Source organism: Sus scrofa, unplaced genomic scaffold (genome assembly GCF_000003025.6).
Source record: "Sus scrofa isolate TJ Tabasco breed Duroc unplaced genomic scaffold, Sscrofa11.1 Contig53, whole genome shotgun sequence".
NCBI lineage: Eukaryota > Metazoa > Chordata > Mammalia > Artiodactyla > Suidae > Sus > Sus scrofa.
Window position 1 is genome coordinate 761,674 of NW_018085237.1, and position 9,378 is coordinate 771,051.

Genomic DNA, 9,378 nt, shown 5'->3' on the forward strand with positions numbered 1-9,378 from the left:
AGTATTTGCCTTTACTGCTAAGAAATTTTAAGAAATAAGGCCAACAAATAGAGGAACTAAGTAAGAAAATTATAGTGCATGCTTGTTCTTCATAGATTTAAAATTGGTGATTTTGACCATTTCCTCACAACCTCAAAAGATGAAGGTGTGTTGTACTTTGGCTGAGGCCACATTAGAATGCCAGGTACTAGGATGGTGAGGGAAATGGGTGGAAGATAAGAATTGTACTAAGTCTTTTATTTGCCTGTGAGTGAAACTTACTCCAAATGTTGGCATCAAAACACAACTGAACACAAACGCCATGTTTCATAAAGTAACTTCAGTCAAATGAGGGTTAAAAATGGTTGTTTTTTTTTTTATTTCAAAAAGGGCATTGAACACCAATGAAAATTTAGGAAGTTTACACCATTATCCTATCCAAAGAAAACACAATCTTCTATACAATCTTGATTTTTAAAACAGTTGCATACATTGAGTAAACACATCCATGAAGGCATTTTTATGATGCTTCAAGAAAAAAATCTTGTTGTAACACTGAGCCTCTGGAAAAAAAATGTTCATGTGGCAGAATATGTTCAATGAGATTCCACTCTACAACATTTATGGAGTAACCTGTATCAGGTATCCACTCTCCTCCTATCATCTGTGAAATAAACTGTTAGTAATTTCAAGTGTTGGACATAATTGAAAGTGAATTATGGAGTTGTAACTTAAATGAATAAGGGGTGAAGGTGAGATATTTTTAAAAAGTGGGGTGGAGATGGCTATTTACCATCAGAATGGAGGTAGAACCCTTCTCTTTTAGGCTAATACAATGTGCCCTGGGATAGACATTCCCAGAAACTCTTGCAGGGAGTTTTGAACATATGATTAAGTTTGGACCCAAGAGATATGAGATAACATCTCATATAGAACATTTGAAATATGTGATAATCATTTGAACATGCAGGCTGGCTTCCTGGCAGCATGTTGCCTCATAAAGTGACCTTAAGAATGTAAGCCTTGGTTCACTGTAAACCAGCTATAATGGAAAAAATAAAAATCATTATAAATTAAAAAAAAGAATGTAAGCCATTAAAGTAAAAAGTAAGCTATAAGGAAGAGACCAAACTTAATAAAGCTAGCGTATAAAGTGGACACTTAACCTGCAGGATTGCTTCAACTGACATTAAAACAAAACAAAGAAAATTCAGATTTTCCAAATTCAGATTAGAAAAGTATGGCACATAACTAGCTTAAAATGAGCTATTTAATTCAATCATCTCATGTCTTACTCTATCTTGAAATGTTTTCCGTGACAGTGGTATTTTATTTCCCCAATTTTTGTTTCCCTATTGCTTTTCTCAATGCCTCTTTCACATCCTTGTTCCTGAGGCCGTAGATCATGGGATTCCACATAGGGATCACTGTGGTAAAAACACAGCCACCATTTTGCCCTGCTCCACAGACTCCTCTGTGGGGCATCTCAGATGCATGCAGAAGAGGGTTCCTTAGAAGATTGTGACCACTGTCAGGTGCAAGCCACATGCGGAAAAAGCTTTTTCTCTCCCTTCTGCAGAACGGCTTCAGAGGATAGCAATGAGGATGAACATATAGGACATGAGAATGATCAGGAGGGACTGGACGTTGCTGTAGCCAGCTACTATGTACATCGATAACTCTTTGTTGTAGGTGTCAGAACATGCCAGCTTGATAAGAGGTGGATCAGCAAAGTAGAAATTATTAATTTCATTATCTCCACAGAAAGAGAGGTTGTAGGTCCTCGAGGTTTCCATCACGCTAAGGAGGAAGCCATAGACATAAGGGATAATGACCAGGTGGACACAGACCCTCTGGGACATCTTGCTACTGTAGAGCAGAGGACTGTAGGTAGTCATGTAGAGGTCATATGCCATCACAGCTAGCATGCAGTGCTCTGTAAAGACCACAGCAATTACTGCATAGCACTGCACCAGGCAGCCTGCATAGGAGATGGTCTTCTTCTCTGATAAGAAATTTTCTAGCATTTTGGGAGTGACATTTGTGGAGAAACACAAATCTAGAACAGACAAATGTAAGAGAAAAAAGTACATGGGAGTGAGAAGCCGAGCATCAATTCTAGTTAAAATAATCATGCCCAGGTTTCCTATCACAGTGACTAGGTAGACCACAAGGAACAAAACAAAGAAAGCAACTTGCAACTCTGGATGGCTCATCAGGCCCAAGAGAAGAAATTCTGTCACTTCAGTGTAGTTTCTTTAGAACATTTCTTTGTCTCATCTGTAAAGTGCTGGTTGATTATCTAAGGGGAAATAGAAAAGGTTTATTTTTGTTTCTTTAAAAAAAACACACTGGAAATAGGGAGAGAGAGGACAAGATGGCGGAGGAGTAGGGGGACACGCTCGCCCTCTCCCACAAACACAACAAAAAAAGCACATCTACAGAAGAAATGACTCGCACAGAACAACAACCAATCGCTGGCAGAGGAACCTAAACTCCAATAACGGCAAGAAGTTCGTGACATTATTGGGCAGAACGGGAGAAAAGAGGAGAGTGAGAGAAGGTGAATCCGAGCGGGACGGGCGCTCCCGAAAGGGAACTGCGGAGGAGAAAGGGATCCCGCACCCTGGAAAGTCTCCTACCGGGGGAAAGATCAAACGAACCGGAGGAATCTCCAGATGCAGAGAAGAGTGTAGCAGTAAGTCGGAGTACAGAAAAACGATCAAGAACCCAACGGACCATCTGAACTACGGGCACAGTCACCAAAAATTGAGACGCCTGGGTGGGGGCTGGGCACCGAATCCTCGGCTCCAGAGGTTAGTCCCCGGGAAAGGGCCGGGGGACGCCTGGGTGGGGGCTGGGCACCGAGACCTCAGCTCTGAAGGTTGGTCCCCGAGAGGGGGCCGGGGGACGCCTGGGTTGGGGCTGGGCACCGAGACCTCGCCTCCGAAGGTTAGTCCCCAAGAAAGGGCCGGGGGGCGCTGCCTGGGTGGGGGCTGGGCACCGAGACCTCGGCTCCAGAGATTAGTCCCCGGGCTAGGGGGGCGGGGAAGAGCGGAAACTGCTTGGGAGGTCTCTAAACCATTTGACGGGGCAGAGACTGCCTGGGAGACTAGAAAACAAAGCTGTCGCAGAGGAAGGGAGCAATACTCTAGGGGCGGGGAAGTGGAAAGCCACCTCAGAGGGAACCTGGGAGAAGAGCCTGGTCTGCGCCCGTGCTGGGGAGGGGAGAGAAGAAGGGGTGGGTCCCCATAGAATACCCCCCACGCCACAGCAAGCTTACAGGCCCGCTAGCTAGCAGAAAGCTGTGCTTCCCAGTGCATTCCCTCCCCCCACCCCGCCACCCCCTACGCTCTCGCTGAACCTGGGGCTGCCTGCCATCCAGGAGGGCTGGCCTCAACAATTGCCTGAAGCCTACCACCGCAGGGGCTCTCCCTGCACAGGCCTGCTTGCCCTTTGGAGGGGCTACACTTCCACAGAGCAGCACCAAACACCACCAGCCCCCTAGAAAAGGCCTGCAGCCCAGAAAAGCTAGAACAAGCCTAGCCAGGCCGTGAATAGATCGACCTAATTCTCCGACGGTTTTTCTGAGACGGGCTCCCCCGGGGAGGAGCCTCTTGAGTCTCCAAGGGCCCTGCTACACGCCCAAGACCCCAGGGGGTGCTGAGACCTAGTGGACCAGCTGCATAGGACTGCCAGCTCCAGGCAGGACCCCCTGCAGCCCAGAAAAGCTGCAACAAGCCTGGCGGAATCGGGAAAAGATCTCAAACGGTCTTTCTGAATCGGGCTGCCCTGGGGAGGAGCCTCTTGAGTCTCCAAGGGCCCTGCTAACCGCCCAAGACCCCAAGGGGTGCTGAGACCTAGTGGACCAGCTGCATAGGACTGCCAGCTCCAGGCAGGACCCCCTGCAGCCCAGAAAAGCTGCAACAAGCCTGGCCGAATCGGGAAAAGATCTCAGACGGTCTTTCTGAGTCAGGCTGTCCTGGGGAGGAGCCTCTTGAGTCTCCAAGGGCCCTGCTACCCGCCCAAGACCCCAGGGGGTGCTGAGACCTAGTGGACCAGCTGCATAGGACTGCCAGCTCCAGGCAGGACCCCCTGCAGCCCAGAAAAGCTGCAACAAGCCTGGCCGAATCGGGAAAAGATCTCAGACGGTCTTTCTGAGTCAGGCTGTCCTGGGGAGGAGCCTCTTGAGCCTCCAAGGGCCCTGCTACCCGCCCAAGACCCCAGGGGGTGCTGAGACCTAGTGGACCAGCTGCATAGGACTGCCAGCTCCAGGCAGGACCCCCTGCAGCCCAGAAAAGCTGCAACAAGCCTGGCGGAATCGGGAAAAGATCTCAAACGGTCTTTCTGAATCGGGCTGCCCTGGGGAGGAGCCTCTTGAGTCTCCAAGGGCCCTGCTAACCGCCCAAGACCCCAAGGGGTGCTGAGACCTAGTGGACCAGCTGCATAGGACTGCCAGCTCCAGGCAGGACCCCCTGCAGCCCAGAAAAGCTGCAACAAGCCTGGCCGAATTGGGAAAAGATCTCAGACGGTCTTTCTGAGTCAGGCTGTCCTGGGGAGGAGCCTCTTGAGTCTCCAAGGGCCCTGCTACACGCCCAAGACCCCAGGGGGTACTGAGACCTAGTGGACCAGCTGCATAGGACTGCCAGCTCCAGGCAGGACCCCCTGCAGCCCAGAAAAGCTGCAACAAGCCTGGCGGAATCGGGAAAAGATCTCAGACGGTCTTTCTGAGTCGGGGTGCCCTGGGGAGGAACCTCTTGAGTCTCCAAGGGCCCTGCTACCCGCCCAAGACCCCAGGGGGTGCTGAGAACCAAGTGAAATCTGCTACCATCGTGGGGTGGACCTCCCAGTCCTGTCTGCCCTCAGGAAGTCCTCCTTTGCTTCAAAGAAACACTGTTAGTCCCATCAACACTCCAGAAAAGCCACACTGCCTCAAAAAAAGATTGACCAACAACGACAGCCCTCAGGAAATATTCCAGGGCAGTGACAAGGCAAACACTACCCGATCACGGAGAGTACAACTCCCTCAGGAGAAAGAAGACAACAAGCAAGATGAAGAAGCTGAGAAACCACCCCCAGTCAAACCAACAGGAGAACTCACCTAAAACAGTCAACAATGAAACTGATCTCTGCAGTCTGACAGACCTGGAGTTCAAAAGAGAAATAGTGAAAATACTGAAGGAATTAAGAGAAGATATGAACAGCAATGCAGATACCCTCAGAAAGGAGCTAGAAAATATAAGGAGGAGCCAAGAAAAACTAGAACATTCATTTGCAGAGATGCAAACTGAACTAGGGGCAGTAAAAACCAGAATGAATAATGCAGAAGAACGAATCAGTGATATGGAAGATAGAATAATGGAAATCACTCAATCTGGTCAACAGACAGAAAACCGAATCAAAAAACTGGAAAGCAATATAAGAGACCTATGGGATAATATAAAACGGGCCAATCTACGCATAATAGGAATTCCAGAAGGAGTAGAAAAAGATAAGGGAATGGAAAATATATTTGAAGAAATTATCGCTGGAAACTTCCCAAGTATAAAGGATACTGGGTTCAAGATACAAGAAGCACAGAGGGCCCCAAACAAACTGAACCCAAACAGACCCACACCAAGACACATCATAATAAAAATGGCAAAAGTTAGTGATAAAGAGAGGATCCTAAAGGCAGCAAGAGAAAAACAGAATGTTACCTACAAGGGAACCCCCATAAGAATATCAGCTGATTTCTCTACAGAAACACTACAGGCCAGGAGGGAATGGCAAGAGATATTTAAAGTGCTCAAAGGAAAAAATATGCAACCTAGAATACTTTATCCAGCAAGAATATCATTTAAAATAGAAGGGGAAATAAAAATTTTTCCCAACAAACAAAAACTTAAAGAATACAGCAACACAAAACCCAGGTTAAAGGAAATATTGAAAGGGCTTCTCTAAACCAAAAAGAAAGGAAGGAAAGGGAATAAAAAAGAAAAGAAAAAAAAAAAAAAGAAGAAGAAGAAGAGGAAGAACTAGGACTGAGGAAGATACAATCAGAGAGCAGTCACTCAAATAAGCCAGCATACAGATTTAATCATGAACATGCTTCAAACAAAATAAAATTAAAAAGAAAAAAATAAAAGAGTCATCAAAACCATAAAATGTGGGCAAGGGATGTTAGGAGGTAAATAATCCTTTTTGTTTGTATGTATGTCTCTCTTCTTAATTTTAATATAATAATGAAGTGTTTGAACTTACAGGACCATCAGGCTAAAACACACAATTATGGGAAGGGGTTAGCATACTTAAAAAACAGGGCAACCACAAGCCAAAACCAAATATTGCATTTGCAAAAAATGAAAAAAAAAATACACTCAAGCAGATAATAACAGGAGACCATCCAACCAAAAAAAAAAAAAAAAAAAAAAAAAAAAGAAAGGAAGAATGGAGAACCATAGAATCAACTGGAACACGAGGATCAAATGGCAATAAATAATCATCTATCAATTATCACCTTAAATGTCAATGGACTGAATGCCCCAATCAAAAGACACAGAATGGCTGAGTGGATAAAACGGCAAAAACCTTCAATATGCTGCCTACAAGAAACTCACCTTAGGACAAAAGATACATATAGATTGAAAGTGAAAGGCTGGGGAAAAGTATTTCATGCCAATAGACATGACAGAAAAGCAGGAGTTGCAACGCTCATATCAGACAAAATAGACTTTAAAACAAAAGACATAAAGAAAGACAAAGAAGGACACTATTTAATGATTAAGGGATCCATCCAAGGAGAGGATGTTACTATCATCAACATATATGCCCCAAACATAGGAGCACCCAGATACATACAACAAATATTAACAGACATAAAGGGAGATATTGATGAGAATACAATCATAGTAGGAGACCTAAATACCCCCCTCACATCAATGGACAGATCCTCTAGACAGAAAACCAATAAAGCAACAGAGATCCTAAAGGAAACAATAGAAAAGTTAGACTTAATTGATATCTTCAGGACACTACATCCAAAAAAATCAGAATACACATTCTTCTCAAATGCTCATGGAACATTCTCAAGAATCGACCACATATTGGGACATAAAGCGAATCTCAATAAATTTAGGAGCATAGAAATTATCTCAAGTATCTTCTCTGACCACAATGCCATGAAATTAGAAATCAACCATGGGAAAAGGAAAGAGAAAAAACCTACTCCATGGAGACTAAACAACATGCTACTAAAAAACCAATGGGTCAATGAGGAAATCAAGAAGGAAATTAAAAACTATCTTGAAACAAATGATAATGAAGACACAACCTCTCAAAATCTATGGGATGCTGCAAAAGCAGTGCTCAGAGGGAAATTTATAGCAATCCAGGCCTTTCTCAAAAAAGAAGAAGGATCCCAAATTGACAACTTAACCCTCCACCTAAACGAATTAGAAAAAGAAGAACAAAGAAGTCCTAAAGTCAGCAGAAGGAAGGAAATTGTAAAGATCAAAGAAGAAATCAATAAAATAGAGACTCAAAAAACAATAGAGAAAATTAATAAAACCAAGAGCTGGTTCTTTGAAAAGGTGAACAAAATTGATAAACCCCTGGCCAGACTCACTAAAAAGAGGAGAGAAAGAACCCAAATCACCAAAATCATAAATGAAAAAGGAGAAATCACAACGGATACAGCAGAAATACAAAAAACCATAAGAGAATACTATGAACAACTATATGGCAATAAGTTTGACAATCTGGAAGAAATGGACAATTTTCTAGAATCTTACAGCCTGCCAAAACTGAATCAAGCAGAAACAGACCAACTGAACAGACCAATCACCAGAAATGAAATTGAAGAGGTCATAAAATCACTCCCTACAAATAAAAGCCCAGGACCAGATGGCTTCACAGGTGAATTCTATCAAACATATGAAGAGGAATTGGTGCCCATCCTCTTTAAACTCTTTCAAAAGGTTGAAGAAGAAGGAATACTCCCAAAGACATTCTATGAGGCCACCATCACCCTCATTCCAAAACCAGGCAGAGATACCACCAAAAAAGAAAACTATCGCCCAATATCATTGATGAATATAGATGCAACAATTCTCAACAAAATCTTAGCCAACCGAATCCAACAACATATCAAAAAAATTATACACCATGACCAGGTTGGGTTCATCCCAGGTTCACAAGGATGGTTCAACATACGCAAATCAATCAACATCATACACCACATTAACAAAAAAAAAGTCAAAAATCATATGATCATCTCAATAGATGCAGAAAAAGCATTTGACAAAGTTCAACATCCATTCATGATCAAGACCCTCGCCAAAGTGGGTATAGAGGGAACATTCCTGAATATAATCAAAGCCATTTATGATAAACCCACAGCAAATATAATCCTCAATGGGGAAAAACTGAAAGCCTTCTCACTCAAATCTGGAACAAGACAGGGATGCCCACTCTCACCACTGCTCTTCAACATCGTTTTGGAAGTCTTAGCCACAGCAATTAGACAAACAAAAGAAATAAAAGGCATCCATATAGGAAGAGAAGAGATCAAACTGTCACTGTATGCAGATGACATGATTCTATACCTAGAAAACCCTAAGGACTCAACCCCAAAACTCCTTGAACTGATTAATAAATTCAGCAAAGTGGCAGGATATAAGATTAACATTCAGAAGTCAGTTGCATTTCTGTATACCAGCAATGAAGCATTAGAAAAGGAATACAAAAATACGATACCTTTTAAAATTGTACCTCACAAAATCAAATACCTCGGAATACACCTAACCAAAGAGGTAAAGGACCTATATGCCGAGAACTATAAAACCTTAATCAAAGAAATCAAAGAAGATGTAAAGAAATGGAAAGATATTCCATGTTCCTGGATTGGAAAAATCAATATTGTGAAAATGGCCATCCTACCCAAAGCAATCTACAGGTTCAATGCAATCCCTATCAAATTACCCATGACATTTTTCACAGAACTAGAACAAACAATCCAAACATTTATATGGAACCACAAAAGACCCAGAATCGCCAAAGCAATCCTGAGAAACAAAAACCAAGCAGGAGGCATCACTCTCCCAGACTTCAAGAAATACTACAAAGCCACAGTCATCAAAACAGTGTGGTACTGGTATCAAAACAGACAGACAGACCAATGGAACAGAAGAGAGAATCTGGAAATTAACCCTGACACCTATGGTCAATTAATCTTTGACAAGGGAGGCAAGAACATCAAATGGGAAAAGGAAAGTCTATTCAGCAAGCATTGCTGGGAAACCTGGACAGCTGTATGCAAAGCAATGAAACTAGAACACACCCTCACACCATGCACAAAAATAAACTCCAAATGGCTGAAAGACTTAAATATACGACAGGACACCATCAAACTCCTAGAAG

The 9,378-nt window shown here is 43.4% G+C and overlaps 1 pseudogene; it reads right to left on the bottom strand.

Moving 5' to 3' along the window:
• Positions 1-1,308: 1,308 nt before the first annotated feature.
• On the bottom strand, positions 1,309-2,246 carry LOC100518949 (annotated as a pseudogene).
• Positions 2,247-9,378: the final 7,132 nt, after the last annotated feature.